The sequence below is a fragment of the Prionailurus viverrinus genome, chromosome B2 (genome assembly GCF_022837055.1).
Source record: "Prionailurus viverrinus isolate Anna chromosome B2, UM_Priviv_1.0, whole genome shotgun sequence".
In the NCBI taxonomy this organism is placed as follows: domain Eukaryota; kingdom Metazoa; phylum Chordata; class Mammalia; order Carnivora; family Felidae; genus Prionailurus; species Prionailurus viverrinus.
This window is the reverse complement of record NC_062565.1, coordinates 128,495,593-128,522,766: the sequence shown is the minus strand read 5'-3', so window position 1 is coordinate 128,522,766 and position 27,174 is coordinate 128,495,593.

Below are 27,174 nucleotides of genomic sequence, written 5' to 3'. Positions count from 1 at the left end.
CAATTAAATTAAATATCTCTTACTAAACGTTCTACTGAAGATGATTTGGACTCACAAATAGGGGTGGGACACACTTAGAAAGTAAAGAGAAGAAAATTCGAGAGCTGTCTAGTGATAGATGGGGGCATACGTTACTGAGGCAAGAGAGCAGGACTGAGGAGCCATCCTTTTTCTGTAGTTGGCATATCCATTTATCAGTTCCAAAGCCCACCAATGCCCAAGAAATAATTGTCTATATAGTTGACCTTTGAAAAACACAGGTTTGAACTGCATGGGTCCATTTATACCCAGATTTTTTTTTTTACATATAAATACAGTATGGTACTTTAAATATATTTTCTCTTTCTATTATTTTCTTTTCTAAAAATTTTTGTTTTTAAGTAGTCTGTACACCCAACAGGGGTTGAATTCACAAGAGATTAAGAGTCACATGCTCTACCCACCTAGTCAGCCAGGCATTCCTCTTCCTACTATTTTCTTCATAACATTCTCTTTTCTTAAGATTATTTTATTGTAAGAATACAGTATATAATGCATTATAACATGCAAAATATGTGTTATCAGTAAGGCTTCCAGTCAACAGTAGGCTATTAGTAAAGTTTTTGAAGAATCAAAATTTACATGTTGATTTTTGATGGCAAGGATGTCAGCACCCTTAACCCTGCATTATACAAGGGTCACCTGTATTTGCTGACTCCAACCCTGTTCTCTGTTTGCCCCTATCACGTTGCTGTTACCAGTGACTTCATCTTGACAAACCAATGGCCATTCTCAGTACTCACCTTACTTCACCTATCGGCAATATTTGACACAGTTTCTCTCTTCTGACTTCCTGATACACTTTTTTCACCTGCTTGGTGGGATGCCACATTTGTTCATTCTACCTAAAATCTCTCTGGCTTTACTTCTTAGTTTTTTAACTAATTTTTTGTTTTCCTCATCTTTTTATTCTCTATCCACACTACTTAGGAAGTGATTTCATCTACTTTTGAGGCTTTAAATACACTTACATGGTTTGGTCCTTCAAATTTATATCTCTAATCCAGTCTTCTCCTTGAAGTCTTGATTCTCTTATCAAACCACCTATTGGCCATGTCCACTGTTACCCTTCCTGGCCCAAGGCAAAATCATCTCTCAACCGGATTGTGTAGTCTCCTAACTGGTGTCACTCCATTCTTATGTTTTTAGTGTGTTTTTTTCCAGGAAGCAGACAGAATGCTTTATAAAACAGTTTTATCAGGTGAGTCCTTGGCTCAAAAATCACCTAATGAAAAAAAATCATCTAATGGCTGCCTTTGTCAGTCAGGGAAAATGCAAGCCTTAAAGACACCATCTTATTTAGCCCCACCTACATCTGTATAATGTCACTCTATTCCAACCTCACTGGATTCATGGAAGACGGATGCATAATCCTGTCCTAAGGCTTTTTCCTTTTTTTCTTTTTCCTTTTCTTAGACTGCTTTTCCTTAAGCAAGCTAAGTGACTTGCTTTTTCACATCCCTTAAGTATTTTTTCATCATTTATTTTGCTCTTGATTCCTATCATCTCCAGACATGCCATTCACTTATCAATTATTTCCTGTCATTCTAAAATGACCTCTATAAGAATCAGGAATTTTTAGTTTGCTAAATGTTGTATTTTTGGAGCTTTCAGAATGCCTGGCATACAGTTAGTATCTTCTAAAATATATGTGGAATGAATGAATGTATATGAATTCTAGCCTACCATTTTAGGATAAACATCGAGTCTTAAAGGACCCAATCTAGCTTGAATAAAATAATACTATTTGGAAACTTATCTTCTTCATAATCAAATCATTTCATGATTAGACTATATATTTTCATGATTTTGAATGTGAGAAAACGATTTAACTGTTTCATATTCTCCCTGGAATTCAGATTGCCATTCTGTTCTTAAGATTTTTTTTTTTAATTTCTTTTCTAAAAAGCATGGGGCTTTGAAAAACAAAATAATGTCTCTACAAAATGGTTTTTATTATGTTAATCTTTTTGTATTGAAATGTAAGTGAGTCAAATACAGCTTTATAGTTTGTAATTGTGTTCTCAGGAAAAAAAATCACCATCCTCATTGACATTAGTTAATACCCTCAGTAAGAGTCTATCATATCATTAAGTATTATCCCCTGGTGTGAAGGAGAAAAGGCACTCTTACAATCTTTTTAATTTATTGTTTTACATTATAACTGGCACAACCATAATTATAGAACCCCAGTCTCAATTTTTTTGTGTGGTTCACATAATTTTAGTCAACTGATTTTTCACATTGAAGAGGTGTTGTTGGTTATGTCAAGGAAATTATCAAGAGCTAGCACTTAAAAAAGTACTAATCAAGATTACAAAATGGAGTTCCATTCTTGTGAGGTTTCAAGAATTTCTGTGTCAGTTCTTGCATAATGCATGAAGGATTTGAATTCTTTACTATTCATGCAAGGATGGGGTAATATAACAGAAGGTCGTAATTCATATTTATTCATAGTAAAAATGTTCCATTTTATATGTGTCCAGTACTTTTTAGGTGTGCATGGGTCACAGTTCAGGGCTCTTCATAATGAACCATCTTTTTTTTTTTATTAACTTTTAGCCTGGGGACATAGGCTAATATTGTTACTAACTGAATATCAAATGACACCCCCCCCAATTTTAAAATGATTTTTTGGGCGCCTGGGTGGCTCAGTCAGTTAAGCATTCGACTTCGGCTCAGGTCATGATCTCACTGGTCGTGATTTCGAGCCCTGCACCAGGCTCTGTGCTGATAGCTCAGAGCCTGGAGCCTGCTTCTGATTCTGTGTCTCCCTCTGTCTCTGGCCCTTCCCCACTTACACTCTGTCTCTCTCCTTCAAAAATAAATAAACATTTAAAAAATGATTTTTTGCTTTTCAATGATTTATTAATTTTCTGCAGGTTGGATTGGTAAAGCTAGACTTCTTTAAAGGTGAATACTTCTGTTCCTCAAAAGACATCATTAATAAGAGAAATGAATAGGCAAGCCACAGCCTCAGTGATCATGTTTACAAAACATACAGTGCAAAGAAACTGACAGCCAAAATATAAAGAACTCCCATAGCTCAATAATGAAAAGACAAATAATCCAATTTAAAAAAATGGACATAGTTTTTTGGTATACACCTCACAAAAGAACATATGCAAATGTTCATTAAACAGATATAAAATTGCTTAATAGCATTAGTAATAAGCGGAACACAAATTAAAACTAGAAGATACCACCTTACATCCACTTGAGTGGCTAAAATTAAAACCACTGATAACATCAAATGTCAGCCGGCATATGGAGTAACTAAAGCTGTCACATGTTACTGATGGGAAGGTAAAATGCAGCAGCCACTTTGGGAAAATGTGACAGTTTCTCATAAAATAAAACACACTTATCATGTGACCCAGAAGTTTATACCTCTGATATTTATTCAAAAGTAGGAAAAACAGAAAGTGTTGTTGTTGTTGTTGTTGTTTTGCAATTATACTGTTCTATTCCAAATTGCTTCAAACTGGAAAAAACCTTTGTGTACATTAATAAGAAAATGGAGTAACCATCTGTGGTGTAGTCACGCAAAGGAATATTAATTCAGCAATAAAAAGAAACAACACACTGATATGAACAACAAAAAGAATGAATCTCGAAAAACATGCTAAGGTACCTGGGTGGCTCAGTCAGTTAAGTGTCTGATCTTGGTACAGGTTGTGATCTCACTGCTCCTGAGTTCGAGCCCTGTGTTGGGCTCTGTGCTGACAGTTCAGACTCTGGAGCCTGCTTTGGATTCTGTGTCTCCCTCTCTCTCTGCCCCACCCCTGCTCATGCTCTCTGTCTCTCAAAAATAAATACACATTAAAAAATTTAAAAAAAAAATGCTAAGGAAAGAAGCCAAACACAAAAGCCCATACATACTATATGGCTCCATATATATGAAGTTCTGAAATAGGCTAATCTAATCTGTACTGGGGGAAAAAAATCGACAAACAGAACAGCAGGTGTCCCTGGTGGTGAGCTTTGTGTTGACTAGGAAAGAGTATGAGGGAACATTCTGTCTTGGTAGGAATTTGTCAAAACTTAGTAAACATCATTAAACTTTATGTATTTCGTTGTATATAAATGCAGCAAGTTTTAGATAAATGCAGCAAGGATTAGATAAATGAAAAGCTTTACAATACTTTACAGAGCACACTTATGGCTTTAATCAAGGAAAGAAGAATGACATAGGAAAGTGTAGGTAATGACGGGGTCAGAGAAACTCCCAGACTCAGCTCATAGAATGTTTGGGTCTCATAGAATGCACTTAGTCTGTAGATTATGAGCCACTGATTGAGGAGTGAGTGAAGAATCAGTTTTAGGAGACCTTGAGGAAAGATTTCCAGCAGTCTTTTATGCCCCACTAGTCACATAGGCAAGCCTGGGTGTTTGACCACTTACACCAGGTGTAAGTGGTCAATAAGCAAGTTGGTCCTGGGTAAAGTTTAAAGTTTGAAATTAAACAGCACATTATGAATTTTTAATTAGCCTGCTTGTTCATATCTTGGTACTAGACTTCCAGGCATCTCTGGAGATAAGCACAGAGCTGTCACAGTTTAGATGTCAGATAATAGTATTTTACAGTGTAAATTTTACCTTTACAGAAACGAAACTATAAAAAAAAAATGAACTCTGGTTTATAACATGCAAATTCTGCAATTGACTTTAAAATGTATCAAAAATTAGAGAGATTGCTGGATGGGTAGATGTATAGATATGTGGCCAAAAAAAAATAAATAAAATGTTAATGGTAGAATCTAGTTAGTGGATATACCAGTTTTTATACATTAAAATTCTTTCAACCTTGCTGTATGTTTGAAAAGTTTCATAATATATGTTAGAGAAAAAGATCCTTAAGTGCACAGATTTATCAGGTGTGCTTTAGCGCATAGTTTTGACTTTGGAGAAGGGGATTGCCCCAGTAAAAATGTGAATTAAACAAAGTACATTGTTTTCCCTTTTCTCCCATTCTTTGTCCTCTTTCTCTGGCTGCCTCCTGTGTGCTTCCTGGTGATAATAAGATTTCTGCTCATCACTAAATCTCTCCGTTAAAGTTTCTTTCAAAATCACTCTTCCTCCAACTCTTACGTGTTTTCATTTGCTCACTGCACTAAAACCAGTTAACTGAAAAAGCAATTTACATTAAGGTGCTAATAACTATAGACAAACTCTTAATGAGGTCTGCTCTCTTTGACTAGTGCTGACAACTCTGTGTCTAAAGGATTTTAAGGAAATTCTGTTTTCCTGAGATGATTTCAATTTAAAGGTGGAAAAAAAAATGTTCATGTGCTTTTTACAATACCATCTATCCAGGAAGGAATTTTAGAAGTAGAAAATTTGGTGGTATATCCTAAATGGATTTTGTTCTGGAGAGGATGGGAGCATACTTGACTGGAGGGCAAGAGAAAGTATTAAACTGAAGGTAGATATTAAAGGAAGAGTAAGCTGCCTGCCATGGGGGAATAAGGAAATGAAGGGGGAGTGGTGTTTCATTTTGCTGAATTCTTTTTGGGGGATAAGGTGGGGCTCATCCTGGAGAACTGCGATTTGGCAGAGATTTTTAAATTTTATATTGCTATGGTTAGAAGGCAGGATGGTCAATTTTCTTCCAAGGAAAGTAGAAATCTTAGATTGTAGGCTTGGGACCAGGATTGGAGAGATAAAGGGTCCAGGTGGTACCAACTATGACTTTGTAAGTCCATTTAATTACCTGATTGGCGCACATCTTATACAGACTTTTAAGGTATTCTCATACAGCTGATGACTGAATGTGGTGTTATCTCTGAGGGAGAACCAGGTAGAGAGAGGGCAGAGATACCTAGGAAAGAGAGATGAAAGGTAATATCTCAAACCTAAAAGGAAGACTCTCTAAGAGCACTCATCTGAGTGGTAGAGCAGATAGATATTTCTGGCAAGGCAATATTTGTTGATATCTGCGTGTCAATAAAGAATACACCTATTAAAAGACACGGATTTTCAGATTGAAGCATAAAGAAAACCTAACTCTACATTGAAGCCAAAGTCAATGAGTAAAGTAATTCAGAGAATTTGGGACAAAAAGAGGCAAATGTATTCTCATGCAGTGCAAACAAAAAATAATGTGGGGATCTTGACTTGTAAGAAATTAAACAAAACACAGGTTAGGGCAATAATTATTCAAAGAGAAAGAGAAGCTTCCTTTGTGATGTTAATATGAGGAATTTATAATGGAGATAAACATTATGAGTAGTTATGCCTCAAATACAAGTAACTACAGGAAGCTGAAAATACAGGAAACTAAAAGAAAAAATGTATCTACTTATTAGCAGTAGATGAATTTAATTTGTCTTTCTCAATCTGATAGATCTAACTGCACAAAATGTACAATTGTACGTGACCTAAATGACATAATTTAAAAAGTGTGTCTGATTGGTATATATCAAACTTTGAACCCTGAAAATAGAGAATACTCATTATTTACAAGCATCCTTATTATACTCATGAAATTGATCATATAAGAGGTCACAAAGCAACCTCAAACATTCCAAAAAGTGGAAATAGTATAGAACATTTCTCTGATGGAAAAATAATAAACAACCAAAAATTAAACCAGAAAACAAAAGAGATTTCTATTTGGAAATTAAAACAAACAAACTAACAAAACAATAAGTTCAAACATCTCTAGAGTCAATGTAGAATGCACACAGGAATTGCAGCATTTCTGTAAAGTAATAAAAATGAGAACATTATACATAATAATTGATGAGATTCACTGTAGGAATGCATAGAAGAAAAATTTATCAGCTGAAATATTTATATAAATGAAAGAGAAAAGAAAACAAATAAGCATCTGAATCTAGAGGTTATGAACTTTAAATGTGTTAGAAACCAAAGAAGTATACAATTAATAAATACCACAGCTGGTTCTTTGAGAAAAAAAATTACATAAATCATTATCTAATCTACTGAAGAAAAATACACCCTAAAGAAATGAGAAGAGGTAAAAAGACAGAGAAACAAAGGAAGTTTAAGAAACCTATTAGATACTACTTTACTCAGATCACTCCGTAGTAGAATATAGAGTTGGTTCTTAACCTTCTTTACAGCTTCTCTTTACCCCTTTGTGTACATATACATATTTTATTCAACTAGCTACCTATTGATAATAATTCAGGATTTCCCAGGTTTTTTGCTACTACAAAAATGCTTCAGTGAATTTTCTTGTACATATATATTTTCAGGTTTTTGCTAATGAGCCTCTGGGGATAAGTTGCCAGAATTCGGATTGCTTGTTCAAAGGTCAAATGAACATGCAATTTGCTAGATATGACCAACTTCCCTCCTGCTTTTTTTGTTCCCACCAGTAGTGTATACGAGTGGCACCAACATCGTTGTTGAAGAGGGTAACTTTGCAAACTGGCACTAAACTTAATACGTGAAAATAAGAATAAATAGGAAAACTTTGAAAAAGGAGAGCAATGAGAGTAGAGAAGATTTCAAGTTTCAAATATAAATATTCACTAATTCAATCACTGTCGTGCTAGTACGGGTGGATTTATACAGATTAATGAGACAAAATAGAAAGGAGAGAAATAAGCCCACATTCATATGGGAATTTAATATATGGATAAGGTTGCTGTTAAGTCAGTGGGGAAAAAGATGGGCTAATCAGTAAGTATAGTCAGATAACTAAGCAATTACCTGGGGAAAATAAGGATAGACATATTCATATCTCACAATGTGTACTAAGATGATATCCCAGTCTTTTAAAATTGAAGCATGAAAATTTGAAATATATGTATTAAAAAAAAGGAATTGGTGGAGTGGAAAACTCTTTCTAGTTGAAAATGTGGATGGCATAAAAGAAGGGTCTGAAAACTTAATGATCTAAAATGTAAAAAGTTTAGGTTGCCTTCCAAAAAAATAACATAAGCAAATTCAGAAGATAAACGACACGTTTGGAAAAAGTTATTTTCAATAGTCCCTATGCTGAAAACAACTAGAAAAAGACCAACAATCAGGGCTAATTTTCCACCGGAACATGATGCCACATGGAATTCCAGGTGTTTCCACCTGGCATCCCTTTGAATTAGGCTGGCATCCTTTGCTATTGGCTGGTGATGGTGCCAATAGTGATGGTTAAAATTTTTGAACATCAAACTTTCCAATAACTTGACAGAGGAAAGGACAGGTAATATAAACAGCTCATAAAAGGAATGCAAAATGTTTTTTTAACAGATGAGAAGATTCTCAGCCTCACTCATCATAAGTATATAATGCGATGTGTCCAATATAAGGCAGTGATGTTTAACTGTAAAATGAGAAGCTATCTGTAACAACATGATCAGATTACACATTGTCAAATGAAAACTATTTGTGGTATGTGTGTGTATGTGTAGAACAGTATGTATAGCATACTGGCCTGGTATAAAAATAGCAGATAAATTTGAAAAAAATATAATGTGCTTTTTTATTATATATGCTTGAAGGAATTCTGGAAAGATACACAACAAAGTGATAATGTCGGTACAGGGTGAGAATAGGGGGAGAAGAGCTGGGCAAACAGAGGACTGTGGAAGGAGAGAGACTTTTCTTATTCATACATTTCTTTACCTTTCTTTGTTTGTTTTGGAACAATGTTAAATGCATTAGCTATTTAACATTAAATAAAAACAAAGATGTAAGAAAATGCAATAAAAGTGTAGCCATAAAACAAAGAGAAAAATATATCTCACTGCACAGGCTACACTCTATTTTGCCTACTCATAAGATTAGCCTAACTTTACATCTTACATTTTCCAGGGAGAGTAATGGTACTCTTTTTCCCTCTGATCACAGAAGAACCTCTCCTTTGTAGAAACCATAATGCTGTTATCTTGGTAAGTATATCTTGGTTAGTATATCTTGGTTAGTAGAAGACATTTTCTTTTTCTTTGTGTGTGTGTGTGTGTGTGTGTGCGCATGCACACGCATATGTATGGGTGTTGTTTTTTATTTTAGTTCCAGTGTAGTTAACACACAGTGTTATATTGGTTTCAGGTGTGCAATCTAGTGATTCAATAATTCTACACATTTTATTTACCGAAAAGATAGAACACATTGTCTTATCCTCCAGTTGATCTTCCTCTGTAGATATTTTGATATTTCTAACCACTCTAACCATGACTTGTTCCTCCACCTAAACTGACTACAGGAACTGAGTATTAAAATGTGATTTTGTTCTATTGACTTGTTATGAAATAATTTGAGGGTCCTTTTCTTTTTGACCTGCTTTGTTAGAGTTCATCAGTGCTGACCACTTTTACTGACTACAATGGCTGTTAACCAAAGTTTCTTTTTTTCCCAATTCCTTGGATTTAATGACAAAGTGTCATCTTGACCACTCGGATGCTGGAACATGCTCAGTTATTTGAACTTGGCTTTGATGGGTAGATCCACTTCTTATCAGGTCATATCTACAGATAAGAAATGCCTCACCTCCACTCAGTTGAAAACTCAGTCTTTATAATAAATGGAGGTTGATATAACACACCTTTTCATTCAAAAGGGATGGGTTGGCATCTTTTACATAATACTAATCCTGAAAATAATCAGGATAGACAGAAATAAGAAGCAGCACAATAAGGCAACATTTTTTTTCCCTTTGTATGTTTACTTTATCCAAAGGAAGAAAAGGCAATTTTTTTTTTCTTACCACCCTTCAAATTTCCCACAAGCGTGTCTTTTTATTCTTTGAGGAGATGGACAGACATCTAGAGGACAGTCTTGATATTATCTTAGGCTTGTTACTCACTTGGGGAAAGTTTCCCCGAATTTAGAGATTACATCCCCTTTCTTACACGGTGTCCTGTACTACTTTATTGTGGCACTTATTATAGTTTAGAACGTGTAGATTTATAATGCACATCAATCATCCCTTCTGACTTTAGTTACTGTGAGACCATGGTACATATCTGTTGGCTAACTTTTGTACCTAACCCAGGGAAAGGCAAGTGCCCTGGCATGCAGTACAAGCGTGAATGAACAACGGAAAGAAGGAAGGAAGGAAGGGAGGGAGGGAGGGAGGAAGGAAGAGTCTTTGAGAATCATTCTAAGAGGGACCTCAGGTAATGATCTGAAAGTAAAAAAAAAAAAAAAGTATATCCTCTCTTTCTTTTAAAGTTCCAATTTCTGGGCAGGCTCAGGAAATCCAATGAGAACCCTAAAAGTTAATTGAGTTTCCAAGCAGGAGTGTAAATGTTTCTGTCTTAAAAGGTAATTTTAGATTACTCCCACTCTGGGAAGCTTGAAATTAACTGTTGTATAATGGTGGTGAGCATAAAAGAACTGCATACCAGGAGGTATAAGACAAACTGGAACAACTTGGAAAGAAGATATTATTTATTTATTTATGCAGGTAAGCACATGGTTATCAAGACAAGTAGTCTTTAAACTTAAGTGTGCTTCACAATCACCTGGAGGACTTGTTGACACTGATTTTAGGTCCTACTCAAGAGCTTCTGACTGAGTAGCTCTGAGGTGGGGCCAGAGGATTTGCATTTTCAAAGTTTTCTGGTGCTGCTGCTTCTGGTTCAGGCAACCATGCTTTGAGAACCATTGCTTTGCTATGCCTCTTTCTGTGATTTTAATTGGAAAATTGAATAAATGCTTCCTCTGTGCTTTCCTGCTTGGCCTCCTTTCTACCATTTCATTTAGAATCTTGATCCTTGGCAAAGTTTTAGATATTTATATTTATATTTATTTACATATATTTATAACTACGATATATATTATCTATATTTATAAATATTGCTGTTTGGGATTCTGAAGCAATCAGGTCTTTATCTAAAGAATTCAGAAAGTAACAACATTCCAACAGGTCAAGTAAATCATTTGCTCGTATAGAATTGTAGTTGTTTCTCATTCTCTGAAATCTCCCAGAATCAATATTCTTGAAATCTTCCTTAAGAGGAGTGAAAGATCCAGGAGCACCTGGGTGGCTCAGTCAGTTGAGCAACTGACTCTTGATTTTGGGTTAGGTCATGATCCTGGGGTTGTGGGACTCAGCCCCGTGTTGGACTCTGTGCTGAGCATGGAGCCTGCTTAAGATTCTCTCTCTCTCTCTCTCTCTCTCTCTCTCTCTCTCTCTCTCTCCACCCCCCGCCTCCTTGGCTCCACTTCCTCCACTCATGCTCTTTCTCTAAAATAAATAACATTTTAAAAAGAGGAGTGACTGACCCTTTCTTGGAGCCTGGCAAAGCTATTGGTGTCTTCTGAAAGGAAAGCATGGGGGAAGAAAATTTCCAAATTTATTTGTTTCTAGTGTAGATTTTCTCCAACTACCACCAACTCTGCACTTTTATTTATTTACTCTGTTTTTTATTTTTTAATATAAACCCAATATTTAAAGGCAAATATAAGTGAGATATAAGAAGATAAAGAAGAAAGAGAAAGAGAGAGAAGAGATGGGAGAATTGGAGACAAAATAATATTTAACAATTTAAGAGACTATCAAAGGATCTGACTAGGAAATTGATAAGAAAAGATTCAAATAAACTTGAAAATATATCCAATCTCACTGATGATAAAATAAATACAAATTAAAGAAATGATAAAGTACCACATTCTACTTAAGAAATTGACAACAGTTTTGGCAATGATAATTTCTGACATAATAGAAGGTACAGCAAAAATGGGAATTTTTAGAGTAGGAATAATACTATAAGTAGTATGAATAATTTAAAAACAATAAATTCCACTCTTTATTATGAGATGTCATGTTAGAAGGTCAAGTATTCAAAAAATCTTTCTTCCATATTTATTTTCCTCTTTGTCTAGGTTTCACTGTCCATAATTATCACCACAATACTTTCTAGGTTAGATGAAAGAATATGGTCACAGAATGGTGAACTCAGATCATGGGCTTGATGTTGAGAGACAATCAAAAGAGTGTTTAGTTTAAAAACAATGCAAGGGGCTGAGACATAAATCAGGAGACAGACTTAGATTTTTGAAGACAGAGAGAGCTAGGTAACCCTAAGTGTGAAGTGTGTACCTGACTGCCTGTCAGTAGGAGAATTATTGATCTGCAAATATCAGAACATTTCACTAATTTAATACCAGATGACAGGAAAATCCATTTGAATCAACAAAGTAAGAAACAGAATACTTTTTTCAACTGCAATTCTAATGCTTTATCATACAAATTGTAATATTCTAAGCTAATGAACTGGTGTGAATATAAGGATGATTTGACTTAGTCCATTAGTTTTTCTGTTATATGTATGTTAATGAAAGTTCTAAGTACTTGAAAACAATTTATTTTAGTAAGTAGGATAAATTTTCCCTTTCGAATCCTATTTATATTATTCATTGGCTGTAGCAAAAACTTTTCCTTGGACTAAGTCAAACATCCCCAGTTGGTGTTTGAATGATACCGTTTCGAATGACTGGAATCTAACTTACTTTTACTACATTGTATATGTGAATAACTGAACATGAATGATTGATTACCAAATGGTATTGTTTAAGTTTGTTATAGAAAGACCAATAAATGGGGAATTTTGTTTCTGAAAATGTTGCATTTGTGGACATGTAATTTGTAGGCTGTATCTCAATTTTCTTTGCTGTGTAACGAACTACTCCAAAATCTAGTGGCTTAAAATAGTATCCTCTATTTTGTTCCTGATTCTATGGATCAGTACTTTGGGCTAGGTGTAGCTGGGTTGTTGATCTTGGCCGGGCTCCATCATGAATGTGGTCAGTGACCAGCCGGGCTGGAGGCTGGTTGGTCTAAGTTGGCTTCAGCTCATTCTGCCCCACATGTCTCTTATCCTCCAGCAGGCCATCTTGGGCTTACTCACCTGGTAGCATCAGGAGGAGTCTAAGACACTGTGGGAAATGTGCAAAGGGGACAGGCTTGGTATTCACATGGAATTGTTTCCTCCACATTCGAATGACCAGTTAACAAGGTCATTCCACATTCAAGGGGTACAGAATAGATTTCACTCTCTCTCTTTTTTTTTTTTTTGAGTTTATTTATTTTGAGAGAGAGAGAGAGAGAGAGAGAGAGAATGCAAGCAAGTTTGAGAAGGGGAGGGGCAGAGAGAGAGGGAGAGAGAGTCCCAAGCAGGCTCTGTGCTGTCAATACAGAGCCTGACATGGGGTTTGAACTGACGAACTGTGAGATCATGACCTGAGCCAATATCAAGAGTAGGGCGCTTAACTGACTGAGCCACCCAGGTGCCTCATTTCATTTTCTTTTTTAAGTTTATGTATGAACTCTTGGCTTTATTTATTTATTGTTTGCTTTTGCTTTTATCATTGAATGTATGACACAAATGTAGTAACGCAAAGTGGTGCTGCTTTTGGCTTGGTCAAGACCTTAACAACTGCAATGTAAAGATTACAAGCATATTTATCTTTTGAAATTGGAAGTTCCTTAGCATGGATTTTCTTTTTTAATTGAAGCATAGTTGACATACAATAGAATATTAGTTTCAGGTATACAACATAGTGATTTGACATTTATGTACATTACCAAATGCTTACCGTCATAAGTGTAGTTACCATCTGTTGCCATACAAATTTGATAGATTATATTCCTTATACTGTACTTTTCATTCTTGTGACTTATTTATTTTATAACTGGTAGTTAGTACTTTTTAATCCTTTTCACCAAGTTTTGATGGTAGCCATGGTGTTGCCATTTTTGCAATCTGCCACAGAATGGTAGAAATTTTTTTACACAAAATAGAACAGCAGTTGTCAAAATAAGCTATTCTTTTTCTCTTCTCCATGATATGGGATATTTGTTGGCATGGTGATTTCTGGCAAAGTTAATTGTTTTAAAATATAGAATATAATTTAATTGCTTTCACCATTCTCTAGATACATTCTGTTCTTTTTTTTTTTTTAACGTTTATTTATTTTTGAGAGAGAGAGAGACACAGAATGAATGGGGGAGGGGCAGAGAGAGAGGGAGACACAGAATTGGAAGCAGGCTCCAGGCTCTGAGCCATCAGCCCAGAGCCCGACGCGGGGCTCGAACTCGCGGACCGCGAGATCGTGACCTGAGCTGAAGTCGGTCGCTTAACCGACTGAGCCACCCAGGCGCCCCGACCTTCTGTTCTTTAATGACTGTTCATCATCTACAAAAGAAAAGAAGCTGAATTCCTTAAGAATCTGTCATTCATGATCCTCCCCCTCTGTACCATGTTTCCTTTTTCACTACCCTTGGACTCTGACCATGCTATACAATTACTATTTCACAGACACATCATGAGCTTTTTTGTCTCTGTGTGGGCATGTGAATGTTTATGTACAAGAATTAATCCATATTCTGTGAATGTCTTTTACTTTTTTATTTGCTTATTTTTTTTCAGTCCCTCAAACATCAGTTTAACTTTGTGAACCTCCTCTGCCCCCAAGAAAGTTTCAGAACAGCCTCTATATCCTATTACCTGTCACTGAATTAAAATTATTTGTGGTCATCTATGTTGTGTCTTAAATTCCACATATGAGTGAAATCATATGGTATTTGCTTTTCGCTGATTGAGTTACTTTGCTTAGCTTCATTCTAGCTTCATCCACATCATTGCCAATGGCAAGATTTCATCTTTTTTGACATATATATATATATATATATATATATGTAATTTTACCACATCTTCTTTATCCATTCATCAGTTGATGGACATTTGGGTTCTCTCCAAAGTTTGGCTATTGTTGATAATGCTGCTATAAACTAAATATTGGAGTACATGAACCTATATTTTTGTATCCTTTGGATAAAATACCTAATAGTGCAATTGCTAGATCATAGGGTGGTTCTATTTTTAGTTTTGAATATACGGGAAGTTACGAAGGGGGGGGAAGAGAAGAGAGGGAAACAAACCACAAAAATCTCTTAAGATAGAGAGCAAACTGAGGGTTGATGGAGGGAGGTGGGTGGGAGATGGGTGATGGGTATTAAGGAGGGTGCTTGTTGTGATGAGCGCTGGATATTGTACTTAAGTGATGAATTAAAAAATTCTACTCCTGAAAACAATATTGCACTGTATGTTAACTAAAATTTAAATTCAAGAAGTTTATGCTCAAGTGTGATTCTATCTTTAAAACATGAGTTTCTTGAGGGCAAAGAATGCATCCTAATCATGTTCGTGTAGGCTGACTTAACTCTGTATTTAGCATATAATAGATGTTCAATATTTTTTTTAAATTTTTTTTTCAACGTTTATTTATTTTTGGGACAGAGAGAGACAGAGCATGAACGGGGGAGGGTCAGAGAGAGAGGGAGACACAGAATCGGAAACAGGCTCCAGGCTCTGAGCCATCAGCCCAGAGCCTGACGCGGGGCTCGAACTCACGGACCTCGAGATGGTGACCTGGCTGAAGTCGGACGCTTAACCGACTGCACCACCCAGGCGCCCCAATATTTTTTAATTAATAAATGAATGAAAGAGTGAACAAGGAGCTAGTCATTATATTATTCTCCTTTTTAAATCTATGGCAAATTCTTTAAACTTCTTTTACCATCTCATATAATCTCACAGTTTCAGCCATCAGTGTTCCACATGATTTTTAAATCTTTTTCCAGTTGTTGTTGGTGGTGGTGGTGTGTGTGTGTGTGTGTGTGTGGCCATGACTGTTTTCGTGACTCCCAGGGCTATCTCCAAATGGCTTTTTTGATATTCACACCTTCACATCCTGCTGCTTTCTTAAATATAACATGCACTGATCTGAATGCCCAATCTTTCTCAAAGCTTGCCAGGAATCTGCTTTCCTACTTCTGATAACCACTGCAGTCAAGGACATTACTATCTTCCTAAAACACCGAAGGAGTCTTTTGCAACTTGCTTGAACTTTGAACTTTGAGCGAGTTGAGTGACAGAGATAATTAAATACAGTTATCATCTCTATTTTATCATCAATCAAATTCAATCTCAAGAAAATTAATGAGCTTTCCCAGGGTCATTTTTGTTCACATATGTTAGAACTGAGCCTCAAACTCAGGTCTGTCTAATTTAAAAGGATTGTGTTCTTTTACCTCTGATTTCAGAGTTGTGAGGATGGGCTTGATGGGGCTTGCTAACTCATTGGCCAAGGATACAGAAAAGAAGGAAGGCATTCTCATTCCTCATTCTTCCTTATTCTCCACATCCAGCCGGTCTCCAAGTGTTTGCTTTATCTTAGCAACACATCATCAGTATCTCCTTTTCTCTTTCAGCCCATTCTTCCTTAGTTCATCCCTTTTAGTAATTATTGCAAAAGCTTGTCTCCTTTCCCCTATATCTCCTGAGGTTTAGGGCAAGGTAATACTTATCTTAGTATATTCACATGGACTACCTTGCATCTAGTAGGATGTTTGACAGAATTCTTGAGTTACATTTTACTATTGAACTTTTTTAAAGTGAAAATGTTTTGTCTAGAAATAATAAATAACTGTAGAATATGTGATGAGTAGCAACATGGAAATGTTTATCCACCTAACCTAATTAAAAAATAAATATTTTTTTGTCAGAAAGAAAGCAGGTGTTGCAATTAAAATACAGACAGCATATTACAAAATGTATTGATAAAATGGACACAATCCCAGTCATTTAAATGTGTTATGCTTACCTAAACCCACCTGCTGTTGAAGCCAGATAAGTGTTTATTTGCATTTATATACTAACATTTATAGACAGACATTATTTAAAAATTTTGTTTATTATGTCCTGAACACATGGGTATTTATTCTGGCGTTAAACACATATTTGTGTTTTTAAGCCAGGAAAGAACATTAGAGAAGGAAAGATATTTGTCTGGGATAGAGAATTAATATTAGCTAATGCTTATGGTGATTTGCTATATTCTAAAAAATGCACTTAAAGCTTTAAGGTGTTATTTCCTTTAATCCTCATAATAACCTTATGAAATAGTTATTCCAATCGCTATTTTACAAATGGTTAAATATCTTAGGTTAAATATTTTGCACAAGATCATTTAGCAACTAAAAGATACAATGGATCTTGGAAAAAATCTGTGAAACTTCAAAACTCAGTAGGAGATGGGTTGCAGGCCACCAGAGGTAGCAGATCTCTCTTTCTACTGTGAGAGGTTGGATTTCAGGCATGGAAAGAGTCTCAGTGGCAAGACTCAGTCTCTAGAAGCCTTGCTAAAGTTAACCCTGCCTTCCTAAACCTTGTCTAGATGTAAACGTCAAAGATCTGTAAGATGGAAATTAAGTCCCATCTCAGCTCTCGACACAACCCTAAGCACATTTGGAAGGGATTGGGATAGAAAATTAGCTACCTGTTGTATTTATCTTCTATTGTTGCAGTGTAGCACCACAAACTTACCAGCTGCAAACAGCATATGTTTATTAGCTCACAGTTATGTAGGTCAGAAGTATGGACCTGGAGTAACTCACCTTTCCACTCAGGGTCTCCCAAGACCAAGATCAAGGGGTCAGCAGGATGTGTTTACGTCTGGGGCTCAGGGTCCTTATTCCAAACTCATTCAAGTGTTAGAGAATCGGTTCCTTATAGTCATAGGACTGTGGCCTCTTTCCCTTGCTGGTTGTCAGTCAAGGCTTATCTCAGCTGGCAGAGATCACTCTCAATCTCTTGAATCTCTTGTTCCTTCCTCTCCATCCTCAAAGCCAGAGATGGTCACTCTTTGTTGTATCCAATAGCTCTCACACTTCAAATTTCTTTTATCAAAAAGAACCCATTTCCTTTTGAAGACTCACATGATTAGGATATGCTCACCTAGTCACCTTTCTTAAAGTCAACTAAGTTGGGATCTAATTACAATCCCAAAATCTTTTCATAGAACTACCTAGATTAATGTTTGATTGAATAACTTAAAGAAGGTGTATGTATATCAGGGAGCAGGGGCTTATAGTCCTCCTAGAAAGCTGTTAATATCTGTCCGAATTCCGGGATATGAGACAGACTTCTTTGCAACTATATGCCATACTCCTGAGAGCTAATAGTCCTCCGAAACTCTGTTGTATTTACTTAAACATTATGCCAGGTATTATTTAATATCAGACATTACTTATTTACTTAAGCACTAAGCATATATTTTGATTTTTCAGAGTCTAATGCTAGCCTATCTGGCTGTGGCTATGACTTGCCTAGATTTTCTCAAGTAACATCTTGCCCTGTGCTCTCCACAGGGACTAAACCTCTTTTCCTGTGCCCTTTGTTTATGCCTGATATATAGGTTTAACCTTATCACATCACTTAGAATCATTAATATCTAGATGGAGACTTTGCTATATGCTGGGTCCTGAGGACACACAAATAAATAACACATACAGCCATTATCTGAAGAAGGCATACATGGTAAATAACAGTTGGCCTCATATTATTTTACACTATCACAGAGATATTTATATGCTCTTTCTAGTAAGAGAAAAATGAGGGGAGTAACCTTGAGCAAAGTCTGTATGGATGAGTTAAGCACCAGGTGAACTTATTGAGGTAGAATGTTCCAGATGCAGAGCATGGTGCATTAATGAAACTGCAAGATATTTGGAATGGGAGATGCATAGGGTTAGAGGGGTACCAAAGTGAAAAATAAGACTAGAAAAGTAGTTACATAAGATACTAATGATGCTAAAGTTTACAAACTACAGTGAAGATATAAAACCTGTGAATACACCAATTATCACAGCAATTATTCATCATAAGGCAGAAACTATCAGAAATGCAAAATGAGATGTATAGATACAGCATAATGTTAAGATATTTAACACACTACTCTTAATCCAAGCCAGGAGGACAGAAATAATAAATATCTACAAGACATGAGCAATATAATCAATATGGCAGATCTTATATATGTGTATTGAAGTTTATACCCTGATATAAATAGGGTGCTTTCTTTCCAGTCAACATCGCATAATCAAAAACCTGACCATATTTTAGGTCTTGACACATCATTTTTTTATGTTTATTTTTGAGAGAACATGAGCAGGGGAGGGGCAGAGAGAGAGAGGGACAGAGGATCCAAAGCAGGCTCTGTGCTGACAGCAGTAAGCCTGATGTGGGGCTCAAACTCACGAACCAGTGACACATAATTTTTAAACTCTTGTGTTAATACCTTGTGCTATTGATCTATATAGATTTATTTATTAAGCCCTATTAATTAGCAGCAATATATTATATTATATATTATATATATTATATTATATATTATATAGTATATGTATATTTAGTGAGGAATCTTAATATATACTATTTGTTTTTTCCATGTTCCCTTTTAACCTTTTGGTTGTAATATCTTTGGAAATATCTTATAGCAATTATTTTAAAGTTTTCTTGTTCATGATGAATTGCCCTAGATCAGCCATTTGTAAATGATTCGTGGGGAGAGAGTGGGGCTAGGGCTAAATATCAGGCAGTCCAGAATAACAGCAGTGTTGTGTCTGAACACAGAGTGCCGTATATCTCAATGTAGCCTTTCTTCTCGCTCAACTTCACAAGCAGACTGCTCCATGAAGATATGCTCTTTTTCAATTTAATATTACATACAGCCCCACTTATTTTTACCTCTCAAGCGTTCATGCCAAACTGTGTTCAGAGAAGTTATCTTTCTTAGCCAGTCTTTGTACTTGTTCCTCTTGTTCTAATGAGAAATTATTGGTTTTTCTCCCACAGGTACCATTTTGGAGAAAGGGGCTTTGTGAGCTTTGTCTAAGATTTTTTTTTTGATGTTTATTTATTTTTGAGAGAGAGAGAGAGAGAGAGAGAGAGAGAGACAGTGTGAGTGTAGGAGGGGCAGAGAGAGGGAGCCACAGAATCTGAAACAGGCTCCAGGCTCTGAGCTGTCAGCACAGAATCTGATGTGGGGCTCGAACCCATGTCCTGTAAGATCATGACCTGAGGTGAAGTCAGATGCTTAACCGACTGAGCCACCCAGGTGTCCCAAGCTTTGGCGAAGATCTAAAGGACGGTGTTGTATTTCTGATGCTTTATTCTTGTAATTTAATGATGATTTCCGAGAAGATGAGGAAAACTTCTTTAATTTCACCTTTTATACTATAAATTTAATTTTGCTATTTGAATTCTTAACACATTTCATCTGCTTTTAAAGACATTTATCAGTACATAGTATTCTTATAGTTAAGTATTTTATTAGGTAATAAACAAATGCTGTGCCTATTTTATCTCTTTTAATTGAGAAATTATTTAGAAGTAAAACCCTGGACTTAAAATATACAGTAATACCTTGGAATGTTTTGCATAGTAGGCTTGTAGTAACTATTAAATTTTTGTTAATGTTTTATTTATTTTTGAGACAGAGACAGAGACAGAGCATGAACAGGAGAAGGGCAGAGAGAGGGAGACACAGAATCCTAAGCAAGCTCTAGGCTCCAAGCTGTCAGCACAGATCCCAATGTGGGTCTCGAACTCACAAACTGTGAGATCATGACCTGAGCCAAAGTCGGACACCCAACCAACTGAGCCACCCAAGCACCCCCTCATAATAACTATTTTTAAATGATGAATGTGTCTTTGCCTAGGCATTCAACCGAGGACAAAATACTACATTCTATAGTTTTATTTTTTTATTTTTTGAACAAAACTATTTTGAAGTTTTCAGTGGCATTTATGAATGCCAAATATTTTTCATTGAAAGGAATTGACATTCCAATAATACATTTTAAAAATTTTGTAGGTGACACACAGTATATCCCAATGTTAGGCTTTGCAAAATACTCATTGTACATAAAAAGAAAGTGATACTAATTGGGGGAAAAGATGATCTATTAATATAATCCTCTCAAATCAACATTGTGGCACTTACTTAGATTGTTTTGTCACGGCCCATCTAGAAATGGCTTTGAATAATTTCTGCATATTGTAATTATGCTATTTCTTCTATTTATTAAATAATTTTGCAAAATAGAAAATGCTGTCATCATTCAAAGATATAGTAGTAACGCACATCGGTATATTTTACTCTCTTGGTACATTGTATGTTTTATGTGGGCAAATATTGTTTCCTTTGCTTACTTTTGTACTCACTGTACTTGGCCCAATCTTTGTTAGGCATGTTGCAAGGATTTGTATAACGGATTTATTCCTGTTTGTGGTGGTAATTGCTTCTGATTCTTGTTCTTACCACTTCACTGAGGAAATGAAAAGAACTCCTGCCTTTAGCCTTTCACGATAGAAATTTAATAATTCTTTCAGAACTTCATCTACTTACCATTTTTTTCTGCCAAGAGTATTCACATACCACACACCTAGTTTCCCCAGTCTTACATTAGTATGATACGTGCATCACAGTTAATGACCTGACATCATGTCCTAAAATGCGTAATTCAGATCTCCTCAGTTTTCTTCCTACTGTCCTTTCTCTGTCCCAGGAGCCAATCTAAGATACCACACGCACATTTAGTAATCATCTTAGCGAGAAGTCCCTTACTTAGACTTCCCTTGTCTTGATGAACTTGATAGCTTTGAGGATTATTGGTTAAATATATATGTGTATATATTTACTTCTTACGTAGACATTTCAGATATACACAAAAGTATAGAAAATAATTATGCCTATCGTGCCAACCTTTTTTTTTTCCTTTTTACCATACATACGTATAGTTTTTAAAGAAAACTCCACACTGTTTTCCATAGTAGCTGCACCAATTTACATTCCCTGCAATAGTGTGGGAGGTTTCCTCTCTTTCCACATCCTTGCCAACATATTACTTCCCGTCTTTTAAAAAAATAACAATTCTAGAGGTACCTGGGTGGCTCAGTTGGTTAAACAGCCCTCTCTTGATGTCAGCTCAGGTCATGGTCTCATGGTATGTGGGACTGAGCCCTGTGTCAGTGCAGAGCCTGCTTGGGATTCTTCCTCTCCCTCCCTTTCTCTCTCTCTCTGCCTCTCTCTCTCTCTCTCTCTCTCTCTCTCTCTCTCAAAATAAATAAGTAAACTTGAAAAAAATATTCTAACAGGTGTGAGGGCATATTTCATTGTGGTTTTGACTTGCGTTTCCCTAATAATTACTGATGGAAAGCATGTTTTCATGTATCCACCTGTGTGTCTTCTCTGGAAAAATGTTTATTCAAATCTGCCCATTTTTTAACCAGATTTTTTTTGTTGTTGCTGTTGAGTTGTATGAGTTCTTTATATATTTTAGATATTAGCCCCTTACCAGATATATGATTTGCAAATACTTTCAATCGCTAGGTTGGCCTTTTATTCTGTTGATGGTTTTCTTTTCTGTGCAGAAATTTTCTAGTTTGATATAGTGTAACTTGTTTTTTTTTTTTGCTTTTGGTGTCAGATTTAAAAATCATCACCAATACCTATGTCAAGGAGCTTATTGCTAATGCTTTCTTCTAGGAGTTTTATTGTTTCAATCTAAGTTCAAGTCTTTAATCTATTTTAATTTTTCTTACATGGTATAAGATAGTGGTCCAGCTTAATTATTTTAAAAGTGGCTGTCCAGTTTTCTCAGTACCGTTTATTGAAGAGATTGTTATTTCCCCATTGTATATTTGTGGCCCCTTTGTCATAAATTGACCATGTAAACCTATACATAGGTTTATATCTGGGCTCTCTATTCTGTTCCACTGGTCTATGTGTCTGTTTTTATGCCAATAGTATACTTTTTAATTACTATAGCTTTGTAATGTATTTGGAAATCAGGATGGTGATGTCTCTAGCTTTGTTCTTCTTTCTCAGGAGTGCTTTGCCTATTTGGGGTCTTTTGTGGTTCTATACAAATTTTAGAATTGTTCCATGCATGTGAAAAATTTCCATCAGAATTTTGAAAGGGATATTGCACTGAATCTCTAGCTTGCTTTGGGTAGTATGGACATTTTAACAATATGAATTCTTCGTATCCATAAACATGGAATATATTTCCATTGATTTGTATCTTCTTCAATTTCTTTACTTGATGTCATGTAGTTTTCTCTATACAGGTCTTTCACTTCCTTGGTTAAATTTATTCCTGTATATTTTATTCTTTTTGATGTAAATGGGATTGTTTTCTTAATTTCTCTTTCTGATAGTTCATTATTAGTGTATAGAAACAACATATTTTTGATTTTATGTCCTGAAACTTTATAAATTCTACCAATTTTTTTTATGGAGTCTTTAGGGTTTTCTATATGTAATATGTCATCTGCAAATAGTGACAGTTTTACTTCTTCCTTTCCGATTTGGATACCTTTTATTTTATTTTTCTTACCTAATTGCTCTGGTTAGGACTTCCAATTCTATATTGAATAAAAATGATGAGAGTGGGCATGCCTATCTTATTCCTGATCTTGGAAAGCCTTCACCTTCTCATCCTTGAGTATCATGTTAGCTGTGGGCTTTCATATATGGCCTTCATATTGAGCTACATTCACTCTATAACCACTTTGTCAAGTTTTTATCATAAATGGATGTTGAATTTTTTCAAGTGCTTTTTCTGTATCTATTGAGATACTCACATTATTTTTAGCCTTCATTTTGTTAATGTCGTGTTTCACATTGACTAATTTGCAGATGTTAAGCCATCCTTGCATTCCTGGAATAAATAATGCTTTCATATGAATGATCCTCTTAATGTATTATTGAATTTGTTTTGCTAATATTTTGTTAAGTATTTTTGTGTCTATGTCCATAAGGGATACTGGTGTAATTTTCTTTTCTTGTGACATCCTGGTCTGGTTTTGGCATCAGGGTAAAGCTGGCAGTAATTTCTTTCTTTCTTTCTATCTTTCTTTTTCAAAGAATATGCTTAATTTTTCTCTTATTATGGTGTCTTATAATGATTCTTTATAAGCCCTATTTCTTCTGTCCTCTCTATGTTGAGTAGGTTCTTCAAGTAACTTCCAGCAATTTTTGAAGACCCCAGCCTGCTGCTTAAAGTCCATGTTTACATTTTGCATCTTCTCATGACCCCAATTCTCTATATTTGATATGTATCATCATCTTTAAGGTATGAGTTGGGAGCTATTTTCTAGTTTTATTAAAGATGAAATTCTTTTTTTAATTTTGTTTTTATTATTTATATGTTGCTTCTAGGTGGTTTCTGAGAGGGGTTAGGATAATGTAAATTTTGCTCTATCATCTCCAACTAAAAACATAAAAAGGAATATAATGTACAAGCAGATTTTATCTTGCCTTACAATGGTAGAGAATGGAAGATAAAGTAAATAAAGCCTATGGGGGATATAAACAGTAACTCCCACAAGTGTGTTAAAAAGGAATACTCTGTATTAATGATAACAAGTCCTTGGTGAATATAGCTATTGAAACATAAAGACTTGCTGGCATCCTTGTAGAGTGGATTTAAGCACATGTTAGTTTTGAAAAATTAGATTACTTTTAAGATCCCATTTCAACACTTTAATTCTATTATTTCATGATTTGTTTTTTTCTGGAAAGCAATTAGTCACAGGAATTTTTAGATTCTTAAATGGAAAATTCAAAGCCGTCTGATAAAACACATTTTCTTTTGAGTAATTTTTAGCAGAAAAAGAAAAATTACATATTTTTTTCTAGAAACTGCTTGATAATAAAAAATAAAATAACAATTGAAAAATGAAGGAACTGGTAGTTTTTTTAATTTTAAAAGCTATTTCGGGATTGAAATGATTTGTTAATACTGTGCAGATGGTTATTATAATATATATACATATCACATATACATATATACATAATATATATACATATTATATATTATGTGGTCCAATTAATATGGACTATATTGGACTATTAAATAGTCCATATCATTTCATCAGCCTTTTCATGATCTCTCTTCTTGAAATTTAACTGGAAAAATCTATTGATGGTACAATAGCATTTTGTAGACACATTTGAAGAGGCTTTCTTGAGGTATTTAAGAGCACCAACTAAACAAAGGGAAATAGTAAAATGTTCAGCACCCTAATCTCAGAGGGAAGGCAATGAGCAGAACATACTTGTGTTCAAATTGTTCTAGGGACTTCTTCAGAATATTCTATGAGCACTACCCTGTACTTCAGAATAACAAGTTGCTGGAACAGCAACATCATCAGTGTGAATGTGCACCTTTGGCAGATAATCATAAGGCTTCATTTTCCTGAAAGTCATAATTCACATCAGCCTGCTGCACTGAGTGAGATAACATTATTTTGTTGTTCACGGAAATAAAATTCTACAGGTAATTTACTGATGTGCTAATTACCGTTTCTGATGATGAGCTAAGGAACACTGTGGTTTCTCAAATTGCTCCTACCCTGAAAAATGTATTTATATTTGCAAAAACCCTGAAGCATAAAATGGCATCAGTCTGGTGGATAGTTGCCAAACATAGTAGGCAATATGCTCATATACTTTTTTTTTGGTAAATGATTGGCTATGTTTGAGCAGGAAACGCCATAATGGTTGATTTATTTGCGTGTGTGAATAACAATTTCTTCATAATATCAGTGACGAAAACATTTCAGCATCCATGGAGGCTTAGCAGATAGGAAGATATATATATTCCTTTTTACACAACAGAAGCATTGAACTGCTAAAACCCCGCAAAGGAAATAATGCCTCCATTGATTCGAAATTTCAAAAGGTCTTTATTGTAATTGTCTGCTACCTTTAGTTCTCCCACCTGCATTGCTTGCTGCCATCTGGGCATGCTCCAGCTTTTCATTCTCAGTCATTTCCAGGGCTTTTCTGTTTGCTTTCCTCCCTTCAAATCTACACATATATGACTCTAATTTATCCCTGAAAGTTTATTTTGCCCTTCCTCTGTGAAATCTGTCCTGATTTCCCAACTGTTGTTTCATTTGTGCCTTTGATATCTCATTTTGCTCCTCACTCAGGGCTCTTGTAATTGTGTGCCTTAATCAGGGTTCTGGTTATTAGATTTGAAATATAGTAATTGATGTACTTGTTTTATGTTTTTGCTTAATTGCAGGCTTCTTGAGATCAGAAGCTTCGCTTTCCTCATCTTTGTATTTCTCCTTTCCTCACACTTAGCTCTATAACACCATAATATCATACCCGACATATGGTAATTCACAATAGATGTTTCTTGATTGAGCTGTTTACTGAAACTTCTGTCTTACTATCATTATCTCCTTCCTTGGCCTTGTGGATATTGTTCTCATTGCTTTATTTCTAATTTCTGGCAGTTCCTTTTGTCTGCTTATTTAATTTTTATCTTCTTCATACAGATTTCTATTATATTTTTCTGTCTGCATTTTCCCGATACCGATGTCAATATCATACATTTATTCTCCCACCTTTACAATCTTGCCTGGTTGCATCATTATCTTCCTGAGTATAGTAACCAGAGGTGCACAAGCCTTATAGGTGCTATTTTGTACTACCTTTTTGTGCTACCCGTGTGACAAAATGCTGACTCTCTAGAAGTTCTACCTTTTACTTACACCCAAATTTGCTGAGAGCTACTTGAGAAAATGCATAATCTACTGAATACCGCCACTTAGATGTAATTTAGAAACCAAATTTAATATACATCCCTAAACCATTTCTATACACCATTTCTTATTTCACAATTAATGGCACCAGTAACTTTTTCTTTAAAGTTTATTTACTTTTGAGAGAGAGAGACAGAGCATGAACAGGGGAGGGGCAAAGAGAGGGAGACACAGAATCCAAAGCAGGCTCCATCCAGGCTCTGAGCTGTCAGCACAGAGCCCTATGGGGGGCTTGAACTCACAGACTGCGAGATCATGACCTGAGCTGAAGCCAGACACTTAACCAACTGAGCTACCCAGGCACCCCAGTACCAGTAATTTTTTATGCCAGAAAACAATATGCAATATATGGCAAATTACCTCAGTTAAACACACATACACACAAACACACAAAAAAGACATCAATAATTTAATGATATTTATACCTGGGTATCTACATTTAGTATATTATTTTTCATATACCTATTATGCTTTACTTTTTTATTTCACAATAAATATGAATGAGTTTCATAATCATACAATGTTAAGAAATGTTACAGAAAAAACAGGGAGAACTAAAAAGGAACTGCTCTATGAACTGGAACAGGTTTCGTCTTGATCCTGCCACTATTAATGCATGATGGTGAAATGTTATAAGCTACTATTTGCTTCTGTTTTGCCAACATTCTTCCACCAAGTAGTTTTTGGTATTCCTGCTATATCTGGCACTCGGTTTTGGTGCTTGGTTACAAGACCTCGTGTTTGAACACCA